At 38.2% G+C, this 16,016-nt stretch overlaps 1 pseudogene; it reads left to right on the forward strand.

The window, feature by feature from the left end:
* LOC139040515 (olfactory receptor 8U9-like) overlaps nt 1–13,855 on the forward strand; it is a 35,745-nt pseudogene extending 21,890 nt beyond the window's left edge.
* Nucleotides 13,856–16,016: the final 2,161 nt, after the last annotated feature.

Genomic DNA, 16,016 nt, shown 5'->3' on the forward strand with positions numbered 1-16,016 from the left:
ACAGATCACTGGGACAGAATCAAGAGCCAAGAATAAACTCACACATCTATGGACAGCTAACTTTTGACTAGAGACACAAGAGCGTATAATGGAGAAAGGCAAGTCTTTTCAATAAATGGTGTTGGGGAAACTGGGAAGCCACATGCAAAGGAATGAATGTAGACCATTATTTTACACCATACACAAAAAACCACACACATTGGTGTTTTCATGTTCTTTGGGTAAATACCCAGCAGTGGAATAGCTGGATCATATGGTAGTTCTATTCTTAATTTTCTGAGGACTCTCCATACTCTCTTCAATAGTGGCCTCACCCTTTTGCACTCCCACCAGTAGTGTCAGATAGTTCCCTTTTTTCCACATCCTTTCCAACACTTGTTATTTCTTACCATGTTAATTATAGCCAATCTGATGGGCATGAGGTGATATCTTATTGTAGTTTTGATTTGAATTTCCCCAATAATTAGTGATGTTGAACATCTTTTCACATTCCCATTGGCCACCTGGATATCTTCTTTTGGAAACTGTTTGTGTGGATTTTTTCTCCATTTTTTAATTGTGTTACTAGCTTTTTTGTTGTTGAGATGTATGAATTCTTTCCGTATTTTGAATATTAACCCCTTATCAGATATATGGTTTGCAAATATGTATTCCAAATTGTTAGGTTGTTTTTTCATTTTATTGGTGGTTTCCTTTTCTAATGCAGAAGATTTTTAGTTTGAGGTGGTCCCCGTTGTTTATTTTTTCTTTTGTTTCCCTTGCCAGGACAGAAATGCTATTTGAAATTATGCTGTTAAGACAAATGTTCAGGAGCTGAAGATACTGCTTATCTTTTCTTCTAAAGGTTTATGGTTTCAGGTATTACATTCAAGTCCTCAATCCATTTTGAGTTAACTTTTGTGTATGGTATAAGATAACCATCTACCTTCACTCTTTTCAATATGGATGTCTGGTTTTCCCAATACCATTTATTGAATAGACTTTCCTTTCTCCATTGTATGTTCTTGTCACCCTAGTCGAAAATTATCTGTCCATAGATGTGTGGGTTTATTTCTGGGCTCTCGATTCCATTCCATTGATATCAATGTGTCTGTTTTTGTGCCAATACCATGCTGTTTTGATTACTATAGCTTAATAATACATTTTGAAATGAAGAGTGTGTTACTACCAGCTTTGCTAATTTTTTTTTCTCAGGATTGCTTTGACTATTTGGGTTCTTTTGTTGTTCCATATAAATTTTAGGATTCTTCCTTCAATTTCTGTGAAAAAAGTCGTTGAAACTTTGATAGCAATTGCACTGAATCTGTAGATCTCTTTAGGAAGCATGGACACTTTAACTACGGTAGTTACTCCAATACAAGAGCACAGACTATCTTTCCATTTATTTGATTATTTTTCAATTTCTTTCAACAATGTATTCTATTTTTCATTGTACAAGTCTTTCACCTGTTTGGTTAAATTTATTCCTATGTATTTTATTCTTTTAGTGATATCGGCCTGTAATTTTCTTTTTTTATTCTGTTATTGTCTGTTTTTTGTAACAGGGTAATATTGGCCTTTGCAATGAGTTAGGAAGCTTCTCTTCATATGCAGTTTTTGGGAAGAATTTGAGAAGCATAGATATTAGGTATTCTTTGAATCTTTGGTAGAACTGACAAAGGAAGCTCTCTGGTTCTGCACTTTTAGATTCAGTAAGGTCTTTGATTACTGTTTCAGTCTCCTTACTGGTTATTGGTTTACTCAAATTCTACATTTCTTCTTTATTAAGTTTTGAAAGGTTGTATGATTCTAAGAATTTATCCATTTCTTCTAGATTATCCAATTTGTTGGCACATAGCTTTTCAGAGTAGTCTCTCACAACCTTTTGTATTTCTGAGGTGTCCATTGTATTTTTTCCCTTTCATATCTGCTTTTATTTGCTTGAGCCTGCTCTCTCTTTTTCTTTATGAATCTATCCAAAGGCTCATCAATTTTATCTCTGCAAACAACAAGCTGTTCATTTAATTTGTTTTTTTCTATTATGCTTTAGCCTCTAGTTCATTTATTTCTGTTTGAGTTTTATAGTTCCCTTCCTTCTACTGATTGTGGCCTTTGTTTATTCTTCTTTTTCTAGTTCTTTTAGGAGCACTGTTAGTTTGTTTATTTGATGTTTTTCTTGTTTGTTGAGATAGGCTTGTATTGCTATAAACTTCCCTCTTAGAAGCACTTTTGCTGTGTTCCATAGCATGACATATTTTCATTTTTATTTGTCTCCAGATATTTAACGATGTCTCTTTTGATTTCTTAGCTGACCCAGTCGTTATTCAGTAGCATTTTCTAAAAATGCTGCCATCGAAAAGCCATATTTGTGGCTTTTCTGATTTTTTTCCTGAAGTTGATTTCTAGTTTTATACCATTGCAGTCAGAAATGATGCTTGGTATTATTCTAATTCTTGTATGTATTGAGAATTGTTTTGTGGCCTAATATGCGATCAGTCCAGGAGAATGCTCCATGTGCATTCCAAAAGACTGTGTATCCTATGGTTTTTGGATGCAATGTTCTGTATATATCTATTAAGTCCATCTGGTCTAATGTGTCATTATGGTCAATGTCTCCTTGTTAATATTCTGTTTGGATGATCTATCCATTGGTATAAGTGGATTGGTAAAGTCTCCTACTATTACTGTGTTACTGTCTATTTTCTTTATTTGTCTGATAACAATTGCTTTATGTATTTAGGTTCTCCTATGTTGGGTGCTTAAATATTTTCAGTGTTACATCCTCTTGTTGGATTGTTGCTTTATCATTATGTAGTGCCATTCTTTGTCTCTTGTTAACAGTTTCTGTTATGTTATTTTGTCTGATATAAGTATTGCTACCCCATCTTTCTTTTCTTTGGAATTTCATGGAGTATCTTTTCCATCACTCCACTTTCAGTTTGTGAGTGCCTTTATGTCTGAAGTGTGTCTCTTGTATGCAGAATATATATGGGTCTTGATTTTTTAATCTAATCAGTCACCCTATGTCTTTTGATTGGAACATTTAGTCCATTGATATTTAAATTTTCTACTGATAAATATGCACTTATTGTCATGTTGTTACTTTTGGGGGGTGTTTTAGTAGTTCATCTTCCTTTCTTCTTCTCTTGCTCTCTACACTTGTGGTTAGATGGCTTTACTTAGTATTATGTTTGGGTTCCATTCTCTTAATTTTTTTGTATATTTATTATAGGTCTCTGGTTTCTGACTACTATGGTGTTCCTATATAATAACTATGTGTATAGCAATCTATATGAAGTTGATTGTTTCTTAAGTTTGACCTTTTGATAAAAGTTCTACTCTTTTACTCCTCCCACACTTTGTTTTTGATATCATATTTAACCTCTTTTTCTTGTTTGTATCTCCATTACCCTCTTATCATAGAAATAGATAATTTTAGTACTTTTGACTTTTGCCTTTCATACTAGCTTCATTGCTGGTTCATCTGCTACCTTTAGTGTCTATTTGCCTTTATCAGTGATGTTATTTTTTTTTTTAAATAATTTTCTTATTCCTGTTTCTGGCCTTTTATTTCCTACTTAAATAAGTCTCTTTAGCATTTCTTGGAAGACTTTTATTCACTGCAAACTCTTTTAGTTTTTGCTTGTCTGAAAAGCTCTTTACCCTTCCTTTCATTCTGAATGATAGACTTGCTGGGTAGAACATTCTTGGCTATGCTTTTTTTTTTCCTTTCTGCACTTTAAATATATCATGCCACTCCTTCTAGCCTGTAAGGTTTCTACTGAGAAGTCAGTCGATAGCCTTATGGGTTTTCCTTTGTATGTAACTTGTTGCCTTTCTCTTGAAGATTTTAGGATTCTGTCTTCATCTTTAGTTCTTGGCATTTGAATTATAACGTGTCTTGATCTGAACCTCTTTGAGTTTCTCTTGTTTGGTACTCTCTGTGCTTCCTCTACCTGGATGCCTTTTTCTTCCTTAGGTTAGGAAAGTTTTCAGTTATTATTTCTTCAAATAGATTCTCTGCTCTTTTGTCTCTCTCTTCTCCTTCTAGGACACCTAGTATACAGATGTTATTGCACTTGATGTCCCAGAGGTCCCTTAAAGTGTTCCCATTCTTTTTAGTTCTTTTTTATTTTATCTCTTCAGCTTGGGTGATTTACTCTAGTCTTTTTTCCAACTCACTGATCCATTCTTCTGTATCATCTACTGGCTCTTGAGTCCTACTTGTGAATTTTTCATTTCTGATGTAGTATTCTTCATTTCTGATTGGTTGTTTTAATATTTTCCAGTTCTTTGTTGAAGTTCTCAGTGAATTCATCCATTCTTCTCCAAAGAGCAGTGAGCATCTTTATGACTATTAGTTTGTACTCTTTATTGGGAAAATTGTATATTTCTGTTTCATTTAGTTATTTTTCTGAGGATTTATTCTATTCCCTTATTTGGAACATAGTACTTTGTCTCCTCATTTTGTCTCTTTCTCTGTGCTTATGTCTATGTATTAGGTATATGAGCTGTGTCTCCTGAAGTTGGAGAGGTAGCCTTATGTAAGAAATGCCTTATAAGGCCCAGGAGTGTACTTCCCTCTCATCACCAGTTTCAAATGTTTCAGGTGTGTCCTCTGTGTGGGCTACTGATGTCTTTTTGTTATGATAGGGTTGCTCTTGCTGCAGGTACATGGGAAGGCTAGGCTTCTGCCCTGGCTTGCTGGTTGCAATGTTCAGCTGTGTGTGTTGGCTATGGTCCCTTCAGTCACTTTCTTGGGCATGGGGAACTCTAGCAGAGTTGGCTGCAAGTTCTAATAGCTCATTCCTGCTATGGTTTTTCCTTTAAGTAAGCAAGCCTCCAGTGTGGCTTATTTCTAGGCTCAGGGGCTTACAATTGCTCTAGGTCTCCAGCCTGAAAGGCTGTTGTCAGCTCTTTCAGGAGTGCAGCTGAGTGGGCCCAGCCCCAGGTGTGGCAGCACAGAATTGTTTCAGACATTGGAAGGTGGGGCTGATGCCTATGTGGTTATTTGAGGAGCAGAAGTCTGCTTCAGCCAACAAGCTTCACCACCTCCAGGCCCACACACACCATCAGCTAGACCTGGCCTGTGCATATGCCTTCACAAACTGAAGTAGACTCAGTCACCCTGCTGCAGAGGCCACACACACTCTTCCAACATACGCCCACCCCTCAAACATATCATACCCTCATGCACGCTATGCCCTGCAGAGGCAGACCTACTCACCCTACTTCAAATATCCAATGCACCCTGCCTGTTTGGCCCATAAGTTGCACAAAAGCTTTCTGTTGGTTTGAGCTAGTCCCTAAGGTGGGCTGCCTTCCCTGGCTGAGCTGGATTAAATCTTATATCAGTGCTCTAGAGAGAGGAACAGCCCCCTGCCCTAGTAGGCCAGGGGAAGTACTTTAATGACTTCTACCAACATCTATGTCAGCACACGTGTACTAGATCACAACAATGGCTGCCATCAAGGTCTCAATCCCTGGGGACGTGGTCCCAGCCTTCAGAGATCTCACCTATCACTGAGATACACCCAGAGCCTATGAAATGAGTCTCTTATCACCAAAGGACTGTGCATCTTTCTTTCTGGTGATTTTATGTTGCTTTCCAAAATGGGTGAATGTGTACTTGGGCCCTTTAAGAGCAGGCTTTTCTTTCCCTTATGTCTGATAGCTTTTCTAGGGGTATTCCATGTTGTTGTAAATGGCCAGCAAAGCCAAATATTATGACACTCATTTTGCTTGTGCTGAGTCCAAAAGCAGCTTATTGTGGCAAAGCTGGCAGGCTCAGATCCCCTACCCCTCCAGAAAATGCTTCATACATTAACTCTCCTCCAAGACATGAAGTGTTGTGATTAAAAGGTGGCTTTTTACTCTCCAGAAAGAAATTTCGGCTTCTCCCACCTCAGTCAGCACTGTCCCTTGTTGTAGGTGTTCTTTCCATCAAGTTTTCAATTCTCTCTCAGGAGTAATTCCAAGAGTAGTTGTGACTTTTTTGGGTCCAGGGAGAAGATGAGCCCACAGTCTTCCCACACCACTATCTTCCCAGCAATCTCTCTTCTGTTTTTCTACTGAGTTTAAAGTCATAGTGATTTTTACTATTTGACTGTTACCCAGATCTTAAGTGTTTTTGTTTTCTTCACTCTTTTTCTGAGTGCATGCAATTTTGAGTGTTCCCCATTTGTCTATCCTTAATTTGACTTATTCTTTCCTAATCTGTATTGAACTTATTGTTGTGTCCTTTAAAATATTTTTTGTCTGTTATTTTTTAATTTATCTAGCATCTTTATTTGATTCAGTCTTATAGTTTCCATGACTTTTGCTGAAATTCCCCATCTATTCATTCATGTTGTCTACCTTTTCTACTAGAGCCCATAAGTATTATATTTATTTTAGGTTGCTGGTCTGCTGTTTCTAATACCTAGGTTATATCTGAACATAATTCTGTCAATATGTTTGTCTTTTTGTGGTGGGTTGTTTTCTTCTGCTTATTTGTGTTGCCCTATAATTTTTGCTTAAGAACATATATCATTTGTAGGACAACAGAGAATGAATTAACTGGCATTTTTGCCTGGAAATTAACTCACTTCTTTTGCTTAACATTAAGTGTAGGTATTAATCTGCACTTCAGTGGTGTTAACACTATGGCCACCTCAGTGCACCATAAGCTTCACATTTCTAAATATAACAGGTTATATTTAGAACGGGACTTGGCTTATATTTTCAATGTCTAACCCACTTTAAACTTTAAGTCTTCCCTTTGCACGTGTCCCCCACAGTTGATCTCCTTGCTCATCCTGCCCCCTCCCCTAATGGAATGCTATTACTGGCAACTCTATGCTTGTGTTAGTTGTTTTCTCAGTGACTCCAGCTATCCAGGGAATTCCCAAAATGTTTAAATTTTGTGGAGTATCTAGCACTTTGTGTTGTAATATTGGGAGCAAATATTTCTCTAGCTTTCCACCTCCTACAATTAAATGAGAAGACTGAAAATATTGGCTCAAGAAAGATTCAAATAAATGAAATTATAGCACATTTAAAAAATTGTCATTTAATAAATCATAGCAAAGTCTTTTTATAAACTTCTAAAAAACTAAGGAAGTTAATTTCTCTGATGACTGAGGAACAATTCCATTTTAAAACTAGAAGATTACCAGGTGCAACTTAACAAATGAAGTAAATATAATTTTACGTGGTATATTATCAAAGTAATCATTAATAATAAGGGCTGATGAAGTTTTTTTTAATTTATATTATAACATTTTTATTTGATCTAACACTTGATCTTTCTCTTTTGAGTTCAATGCCTTCACCTGGGGAGACAAGTGAGCGAGGGAATTCATACCTTTTTATTCTGGACAGTTTCAAACATACGTAAAGGGGAGAGAATGCTGTAATAAGCTTCCATACACCTATCACTCAGCTTCAACAATTATCAACATTCTGGTGCTCTTATTTATACTCACCCTTCCCACCAGTACTTTTTCTGTTTAGCTGAAGTGTTTTAAAACAATCCAAGACATCGTACCATTTCACTTGTAAATTCCTCAGTAAAAATCTCTAACACATACAGACTTATTTTACAAACATAATATAATCACCATTTCATGATCATATCCAGCAAAATTAATAATTCCTTAATATCATCTAATAATCAGTCCATGTTCAGTTTCCCCCAATTGTCTGAAAATGTTTTTTTTATTAATGTTATGATAGATTACAACCTTGTGAGATTTCAGTTGTACATTATTGTTAGTCATGTTGTGGGTATACCTCTTCCTCCTTTGTGCCCTCCCCCCACCCCCCCTTTTCCCTGGTAACCACCGATCAGCTCTCCTTGTCAATATGTTAACTTCCACCTATGAGTGGAGTCATATAGAGTTCCTCTTTCTCTGACTGGTTTATTTCGCTTAACATAATACCCTCGAGGTCCATCCACGTTGCTGTGAATGGGCCAATTTTGTCTTTTTTAATGGCTGAGTAGTATTCCATTGTGTATATATACCATATCTTCTTTATCCAATCATCAGTTTCTAGGCATGTAGGTTGGTTCCACGTCTTGGCTGTTGTAAATAATGCTGCGATGAACATAGCAGTGCAAGGGACTCTTGGGATTTCTTATTTCAGGTTCTTAGGATAGATACCCAGTAATGGGATGGCTGGGTCATAGGGTATTTCTATTTTTGACTTTTTGAGAAATCTCCATACTGTTTTCCATAGTGGCTGCACCAGTTTGCATTCCCACCAACATTGTATGAGGGTTCCTTTTTCTCCACAACCTCTCCAACATTTGTTGCTCTTGGTTTTGGATGTTTTTGCCAATCTAACGGGTGTAAGGTGGTATCTTAGTGTAGTTTTGATTTGCATTTCCCTGATGATTAGCGATGACGAACATCTTTTCATGTGTCTATTGGCCATACTTATATCTTCTTTGGAGAAATGTCTGTTCATGTCCTCTGCCCATTTTTTGATCGGGTTGTTTGTTTTTGTGTTGTTAAGCCGTGTGAGTTCTTTGTATATTATGGAGATTAACCCTTTGTCAGATAAGTGGCTTGTAAATATTTTTTCCAATTAGTGAGCTGTTTTTTTTGTTTCAATCCTGTTTTCATTTGCCTTGAAGAAGCTCTTTAGTCTGATGAAGTCCCATTTGTTTATTCTTTCTATTGTTTCCCTCAACTGAGGAGTTATAGTGTCTGAAATGATTATTTTGAAACGGATGTCAAAGAGTGTACTGCCTGTATTCTCTTCCAAAAGATTTATTGTCTCAGGCCTAATCTTTAGGTCTTTGATCCATTTTGAGTTTATTTTGGTGTGTGGTGAAAAAGAATGGTGAATTTTCAATATTTTGCATGTGGCTGTCCAGTTTTCCCAGCACCATTTGTTGAAGAGACTTTCTTTTCTCCATTGTAGGCCCTCTGCTCCTTTGTTGAAGATTAGCTCTCCATAGATGTGTGGGTTTATCTCTGGGCTTTCAATTCTGTTCCATTTATCTGTGGACCTGTTTTTGTACCAGTACCATGCTGTTTTGATCACTGTAGCTTTGTAGGATGTTTTGAAATCGGGGATTGTGATTCCGCCAGCTTTGTTTTTCTTGCTCAGGATTGCTTTGGCAATTCGCGGTCTTTTGCTGCCCCATATGAATTTTAGGATTCTTTGTTCAATTTATGTGAATAACGTTCTTGGGATTCTGATTGGGATAGCATTGAATCTGTAGATTGCTTTAGGTAGTATGGACATTTTAACTATGTTTATTCTTCCAATCCATGTGCATGGAATGTCTTTCCATCTGTTTATGTCGTCGTCAATTTCTTTCAAGAAAGTCTTGTAGTTTTCATTGTATAGATCCTTCACTTCTTTGGTTAAGTTTATCCCAAGGTATTTTATTCTTTTCGTTGTGATTGTGAATGGCATTGAGTTCTTGAGTTCTTTTTCTGTTAGTTCATTGTTAGTGTATAGAAATGCTACTGATTTATGTATGTTGATTTTATAACCTGCTACTTTATTGTAGTTGTTGATTATTTCTAATAGTTTTCCTATGGATTCTTTGGGGTTTTCTATATATAAGATCATGTTGTCTGCAAACAGCAAGAGTTTTACTTCTTCATTACCTATTTGGATTCCTTTTATTTCTTTTTCCTGCTGAATTGCTCTGGCCAACACCTCCAGTACTATGTTGAATAGGAGTGGTGAAAGTGGGCACCCTTGTCTTGTTACTGTCCTCAGAGGGATGGCTTTCTGTTTTTGTCCATTGAGTATGATGTTGGCTGTGGGTTTGTCATACATGGCCTTTATTATGTTGAGGTACCTTCCTTCTATACCCATTTTATTGAGGGTTTTTATCATAAATTGGTGTTGGATCTCGTCAAATGCTTTCTCTGCATCTATTGAGGTGATCATGTGGTTTTTGTTTTTCATTTTGTTGATGTAGTGTATCACGCTGATTGACTTGTGGATGTTGAACCATCCCTGTGTCCCTGGTATAAATCCCACTTGATCATGGTGTATAATCTTTTTGATATATTGCTGTATTCGGTTTGCCAGAATTTTGTTGATGATTTTTGCATCTATGTTCATCAGTGATATCGGCCTGTAGTTCACCTTCTTTGCGTTGTCCTTGTCGGGTTTGGGGATCAGAGTGATGTTGGCTTCATAGAATGTGTTAGGGAGTACTCCATCTTTCTCAATTTTTTGGAATAGTTTGAGAAGAATAGGTATTAAGTCTTCTTTGAATGTTTGGTTGAATTCTCCAGAGAAGCCGTCTGGTGCTGGACTCTTATTTTGGGGGAGGTTTTTGATTACTGTTTCTATTTCCTGACTTGTGATTGGCCTATTCAGATTCTCCATTTCTTCCTGATTCAGTTTGGGGAGGTTGTAGGAGTCTAGGAAGTTGTCCATTTCTTCCAAGTTGTTCAATTTGTTGGCATATAGTTTTTCATAGTATTCTCTTATGATCCCTTGTATTTCATTGGTATCTGTTGTGATTTCTCCTCTCTCATTCCTAATTTTATTTATTTGAGACTTCGCTCTTCTTTTCTTGGTGAGTCTGGCTAAAAGTTTGTCGATTTTGTTAATTTTTTTGAAGAACCAACTCTTTGTTTCATTGATCCTTTCTACTGTCTTTTTTGTTTCAATATCATTTATTTCTGCTCTTATTTTTATTATTTCCCTCCTTCTATTGACTCTGGGCTTTGTTTTTCTTCTTTTTCTAGTTCTGTTAGGTGTTGTTTGAGGTTGCTTATGTGAGCTTTTTCTTGTTTAGTGAGGTGAGCCTGTATTTCGATGAATTTCCCTCTTAGGACAGCTTTTGCTGCATCTCAAATGATTTGGTATGACGTATTCTCATTTTCATTTGTCTCCAGATAATATTTGATTTCTTGTTTAATTTCTTCAATAATCAATTGTTTGTTCAGAAGCGTGTTCTTTAGTCTCCACATTTTTGCACCTTTCTCTGCTTTTTTCTTGTAGTTGCTTTCTAGTTTCATAGCATTATGATCCGAAAAGATGCTTGATATTATTTCAACTCTCTTGTATTTATTGATGTTTGCTTTGTTTCCCAAAATATGGTCAATCCTTGAGAATGTTCCATGTGCACTTGAGAAGAATGTGTAGCCTGCTGGTTTTGGATGAAGTGTTCTATATATGTCTATTAAGTCCATCTGGTCTAATTTGTCATTTAATTCTATTATTTCCTTGTTGATTTTCTGTCTGGATGTTCTGTCCATTGGTGTTAATGGTGTGTTGAGGTCCCCTACTATTATTGTATTGTTGTTGATGTCTTCTTTTACTTCTGTTAAGAGTTGCTTTACAAATTTTGGTGCTCCTGTGTTGGGTGCGTATATATTTATAAGTGTTATGTCTTCTTGGTGGAGAATCCCTTTTATCATTATGTATTGTCCCTCTTTGTCTTTCTTTATCTGTTTTGCTTTAAAATCTACCTTGTCTGATATTAGTATAGCGACACCTGCTTTCTTTTGTTCATTATTAGCTTGGAGCATTGTTCTCCAACTCTTCACTCTGAGTCTGTGTTTGTCTTTGGGCCTGAGATGTGTTTCCTGGAGGCAGCATATTGTTGGATCTTGTTCTTTGATCCATCCTGCCACTCTATGTCTTTTGATTGGGGAGTTCAATCCATTTACATTTAGAGTGATTATTGAGATGTGGGGGCCTACCACTACCATTTTATGTCTTGTTTTCCGGTTTTCTTCAATTTCCTTTGTTTCTCGTCCCATGGTTTAATCTGTTCTGATGAAGAGCTGCTACTCTCTGTTGTTGTCCTTCTACTTATCTCCTCTGCTCTTGGTTTTGTAGCCCCTTTCCTTTTTTTGATTTTTCAGGAATGAGGGTTTTCCTGAGGATTTCCTGAAGAGGAGGTTTTGTGGCAATGAAATCCCTTAATTTTTGTTTATCTGGGAAAGTTTTTATTTCTCCATCGTATTTGAATGATATTTTCGCTGGGTAGAGAATTCTCAGCTGCAGGCTTTTGTCCTTCAGATTTTTAAATATATCATTCCACTCTCTTTTAGCCTGTAAAGGTTCTGCTGAGAAATCTGCTGATAGCCTGATGGGGATTCCTTTGTAGGTTAGTTTCTTTTGCCTGGCTTTCCTTAGTATTTTCTCCTTGTCGTTGACTTTTGCTGGCTTCACTACTATATGCTGTGGGGTTGGTCTTCTTGCATTGATAAAGTTTGGAAATCTATTGGCTTCTGTCACCTGAAGATCCATCTCTCTCACCAGATTTGGGAAGTTCTCAGCCATTATTTCTTTGAATTGGCTTTCTGCCCCTTTCTCCTTCTCTTCTCCCTCTGGTATACCTATAATCCTTACATTGCATCTCCTAATTGTGTCTGACAATTTTCGGAGAGTTTCTTCATTTCTTTTTAGCCTTACTTCTCTCTCCTCCTCTTCCTGCAGCATTTCTATATTCCCATCTTCCAAATTGCTAATTCTTTGCTCCATATTATCGGCCCTACTGTTCAGTGCATCTAGATTTTTCTTAATCTCCTCTATTGTGTTCTTCATTTCCAGTATTTCTGTTTGGTTCTTCTTTATCGTATCAAACTCTTTTGTGACATAGCTCCTGAAATAGTTGAGTTGTCTATCTGAATTCTCTCTTAACTCATTGAGTATTTTAATGATGGCTGTTTTGAAGTCATCATCATTTAGGTTATATATTTCATTTTCTTTGGGATTGTTTGAGTATTTGTTGTTTTCCTTCTCTTCTGGAGATTTAATGTATTTTTTCATATTGCTTGATGTTGTAGATTTGTGCCTCCGCATAGAGATAGAGATTAGTTGCTCCTTCCACTTGTTTCTGCTGGTGTGGTTGGGGAGCAGCTGTTTATACTGCACTAACCAGGAACCCTATCCGCAGTTGCTAACTGGGCCTGGGCCCCTCCTCATAGTCACAGTGGTCCTTTGGATTCCCTCTTCTGCCTTGGGGGCCGTCATGGGGGGTTTTCAGGCTGCTGGTGCCTACTGTTGCAGCCCACCTAGACATGCTCCCTCCTTGGGGTCTGCAACAGTGTTATGGGCTTTTCCAGCAGCCAGGCGTAGGATCACTTATATTTGCCACTCCGTCACTGTTGGCACCCACAAAATCTCACTTGTCCACTATGGGTCACAGCAGAGCTATTGGCATCTTCTACAGTCTGTGGTTAGCTCACCTAGCTATGCTACTTTTGTCCCGGGGTCTTCCAGCCTTGTGGCTGCTGGATGGGTACTCTCTACTAGTGCTGTGCAGAGGCTTTCACTGAGGCTGCTGTGAGCCTGTAGGGTTTCCCCATAGGCTACGGAGCCAGGTCGCTGGAACTCCACCCAGCCCCAGTCCTGTTCCCCAGGAACTCGGGGAGCCCTTTGCCCTGACTGGGGGATAGCCGGAGATCCTAATTTCAGTGGTAGCTTGTCAGCTGCTGCCCTGCCTGATATTCTCCTCTCCGGGGCCCTCCTGGTGTTGTGGATGCTGGGAATGGCCCCTCCGCTAATGGCAGACAGAGAGTTTTGTCTGCTGCCTGGGCGGAACTCTGGAGCTTCCCCCCCAGGCCGCAGAGCTGGCCTCTGGAGCTCCACCCAGCCCCAGTCCTCTCCGAGATCTTCGGCAATCCCTTGCCCCATGGAGCAGGCAATGGCAGCTGGGGGTCTCCTCACCCTCTGGGATTCTCTCTGGGACTTTCCTGGAGTTGTGAGTGCTGGGAATGGCCCCTCTGCTAATGGCAGAGAGTTTTGTCTGCTGCCCGGGCGGAACTCTGGAGCTTACCCTCTGGGGCGCGGAGCCAGCCTCTGGAGCTTCACCCAGCCCCAGTCCTCTCTGAGATCTCCAGCAATCCCTTGCCCCACGGGGCGGGCAACGGCAGCCAGGGGGCCGCCAAGCCCTCTGTGATTCTCTCTGGGACCCTCCGGGTGCTGTGGACACCAGGCGGGATCTCCCCGCCAATGGCAGGGCGAGACTCTCCCCGTGGGCTCAAGTGTGTAACTCTAGAGTTTCCCTCTGCGTTTAGGAGTAATTGCAGGGGGTTTAGGTAGGGTTCTGGTCACCTGTTTCCACCGTCGCTCCTCTGGTGTGTGCTCACTCCTGCCCTAGGTGTGTGTTGATCTTCTGGGGGCGTCCGTTGGAAGAAAGCCACTTGCAGGTACTAGGTGGTTCGGTCAGGGTCAGAGAGTTTTCACCTATCTCCACCTCCTGCTGGAGGGAAGTCCATCCACCTTCCGATGTATAGTCGCGTGGGTCTCTCAGACGTCCTGAGATGCTATCTGGATATCCTTTGTTAAACGATGAGTGTCCAAATAATTGTAGACTCGAAGGGGGAGAGACAAAGAGGACTACTCATGGTGCCATCTTGGATCTTCCCCTCTGGGCTCATGAAGTTTTTGAGTTAATATGTGTGTGATGCTAAAAAACATTGAGCAACATCCCTACTACAAAAAAAACACTATCTTGTTCCCATCCTTCTTTTTATAATATGATCAAGTTTAGGTGTGCTGAAATATATATTATTCTAACAATAAAAATATTCATCCATGGATAGTTTTACTAATTGAAATAAAAAGGAAATTCATCCCAAACAACATCATTAAGAGATGTTTTTCTAATGACAGTTTATATTTTGTTTTTTAAAAATTTAGAAAAAATTGTAAGATACTTGTTGAATACATGTAAGGTAATGATTGTTATAACGACAATTCAGCGTATATAAAAATCACTTATATGTTTACTAACAAAGGAAATAAGAGGTCAATTTACAAATATTTTTGTTGCAAATTAATATGCTAGTTTGATTATTAAGGGACTACAATTCTGGAGAGTAAGTGAATTTAAATATGTGGTGACAAAAGAAATGACACAGCAAAGGAAACCATCAACAAAATGAAAAGACAATCTAACAATTGGGAGAAGATATTTGCAAATCGTATATCAGATAAGGGGTTAATATCCAAAATATACAAAGAGCTGATACAGCTCAACAACAAAAAAACCAACAATCCAATTAGAAAATGGGCAAAAGATCTGAACAGAGATTTCTCCAAAGAAGATATACGGATGGCCAACAGGCATATGAAAAGATACTCAACATCTTTAGCTGTCAGGGAAATGCAAATCAAAATTACAATGAGGCATCACCTTACTCTGGTCAGAATGGCTATAATTAACAAGACAGGAAACCACAAATTTTAGAGAGGATGTGGAGAGAAGGGAACTCTTGTTCACTGCTGGTGGGAGTGCAAAGTGGTGCAGCCACTGTGGAAAGCAGTATGGAGTATCCACATAAAATTAAAGATAGATCTACCATATGATCCAGTGATTCCACTGCTGGGTATTTATCCAAAGAACTTGAAAACACAAAGGCATAAAGATATTTGCACCCCTATGTTCATTGCAGCATTGTACACAATAGCTAAGACATGGAAGCAACCTAGGGACATCAAGGGACAAATGGATAAAGAAGATGTGGTATTTATACAAAATGGACTACTACTCAGCAATAAGAAGTGATGAAATTTGGCCATCTGTGACAAGATTGATGGACCTTGAGGGTATTATACTGAGTGAAATAAGTCAGAGGGAGAAAGTAAAATATCGTATGATCTAAATCATAAGTAGAAGATAAAAACAGCAACAAAAAGAACAAATAACATTGGAGATTGTATTGGTGGTTTCCATTGGGGAAGGGGGGCAGGGGTGGGCAAAAGGGGTGATTAGGCTCACATGTGAGGGGATGGACTATAATTAGTTTTCGGGTGGTGAACATGATATAATGTACACAGAATTCGAACTATGATGCACATCCGAAAAAAATAAAAATAAAAATAAATAAATAAATAAAAGAAAATAGCACTATTGAGCCATTTCAACCCATTTAATAAAGTGGATTAATAATGAATAAAAGAATAATAAAAAAAGAAATGATATGAAATGTAATGCTTTATATATTACAAATTAATTATTATAAACATAAGATAGGTATAGTATGCACTGGATATTAGATTTTTATTTTTCAATTAAATTTATGATGAGTTATTTTGAAAGTCCTGAAAATTCTAGC

This window comes from Equus asinus, chromosome 17 (genome assembly GCF_041296235.1).
Source record: "Equus asinus isolate D_3611 breed Donkey chromosome 17, EquAss-T2T_v2, whole genome shotgun sequence".
In the NCBI taxonomy this organism is placed as follows: Eukaryota; Metazoa; Chordata; class Mammalia; order Perissodactyla; family Equidae; genus Equus; species Equus asinus.